We start from the raw sequence: 1,407 nt of genomic DNA, 5'->3' as shown, positions 1-1,407 counted from the left end.
TTGTATGGTCCAGTATGTATCAGTTTTTGTGAATGTTTCTTATACATGAAAGGATTATGTATTCATTCTATTGCTGGTTGCCATATTTTCTGTATGTCCCTGAGGTCATGATTGCTAAATATTATATTCTAATATTTTGTGTCCTTACCTATTTATGTGACTATAATTATGGATTTATGTACACATTATTCTGTCATTTGCATTTTTATGTATGGGAAATACTTACTCATTCAACCATTTTTTTATTTTTTTATTTTTTTTTACTGTCCTAAATTGTTTATTAGGTATGAATCTTACAAACATTACTTATATTAGCGGTAACGGTGGAGCTGGAGAGTATTACGCCTTCTCCAGGCTGCGCGGCGGGAACCCCCGATGGTGTGGTGGAACTTGTGGCCCTTTCCAAGGCCACGACTCTTGCGGCTGCAGACGTCAGCCCGCGCATCTCCCTGTGCCTGTGGACTGGCTTAGTGATCCACTGGGTGTCGGGATTTCTTCTGATAGCTTTCTGGAATGGATCAATGAGGATAACCTCAAAGAATCTGTATGTGGAATCTTCGCCAACCCAGTAAGAATTCAGGACTCTCAGAGCCCCACAGTGGCGTCCAGCTCTCTCCTCGGCCACAGACTGAAGGCTCCGTGCAAACTTGAGGTGGTTAACGCCGTGACGGACAGGCTTGCCATAGGTTGCACCCTTAGGAACCGGGCGCTTGCGGCCTCCCCGGCGCACCCGAATCCTGTATATGACGTAGCCTTGCTTGGCTTTGTGTCCCAGCCTGCGCGCTTTCTCCGGCCGGGTGGGGCGGGGAGCCCGGTGAAAAGCGCATCACGTCCGACTGCTTCTTCCTCCATAGCTCCTGGATGTACTTGTACACGCCCATCATGGCTTACCTGATGGCTGCCGCCAGACGGAAAGGAAGGGCCTTTCTCCCATTTTTTAATTTTTTAATTTTTTAATTTACTTTTTTTTTTTTTTTTCAGTACTGGGGTTGGAACCCAGGGGCATTCTGTCTCCAAGCTACACCATCAGCCCTATTTTTTTTCTTTTTTCAGGTCTGGGGATGGAACCCAGGGGCATTTGACCTCCAAGCTACATCCCCTGCCCTATTTTTTTTATTCTTTATTTTGAAACAGGGTCTCACTAAGTTGCGAAGGGCCTCACTGAGTAGCTGAGGCTGTCCGCGAACCGCGATCCTCCGGTCTCAGCTTCCCAAATGCTGGGATTACAAGCGTGCACCACCATGCCCAGCGACCTTCAGCCCTATTTTTATTCCTTTTTTTTTTTGGTGGTACTGGCGATGGAACCCTTCTACCTCTGGGCAACACTCCCAGACCTATTTTATATTTTATTTGGAAACAGGGTCTCTTAAGCCAGCAAGGCTGCTTGGAACCTGTGCGACCCTCCTG

The 1,407-nt window shown here is 46.8% G+C and overlaps 1 pseudogene across 1 annotated transcript; it reads right to left on the bottom strand.

Annotated features, from left to right (window-relative positions):
• Positions 1-311: 311 nt before the first annotated feature.
• LOC308270658 (large ribosomal subunit protein eL15-like) lies at positions 312-1,117 on the bottom strand (annotated as a pseudogene). The gene has a single exon. The product of its transcript is annotated as a large ribosomal subunit protein eL15-like (transcript).
• Between the last annotated feature and the right edge of the window lie 290 nt (positions 1,118-1,407).

The sequence above is a fragment of the Muscardinus avellanarius genome (genome assembly GCF_963383645.1).
Source record: "Muscardinus avellanarius genome assembly, chromosome: 11".
Lineage (NCBI taxonomy): Eukaryota > Metazoa > Chordata > Mammalia > Rodentia > Gliridae > Muscardinus > Muscardinus avellanarius.
This window is presented reverse-complemented; position numbering and strand designations above follow the sequence as displayed.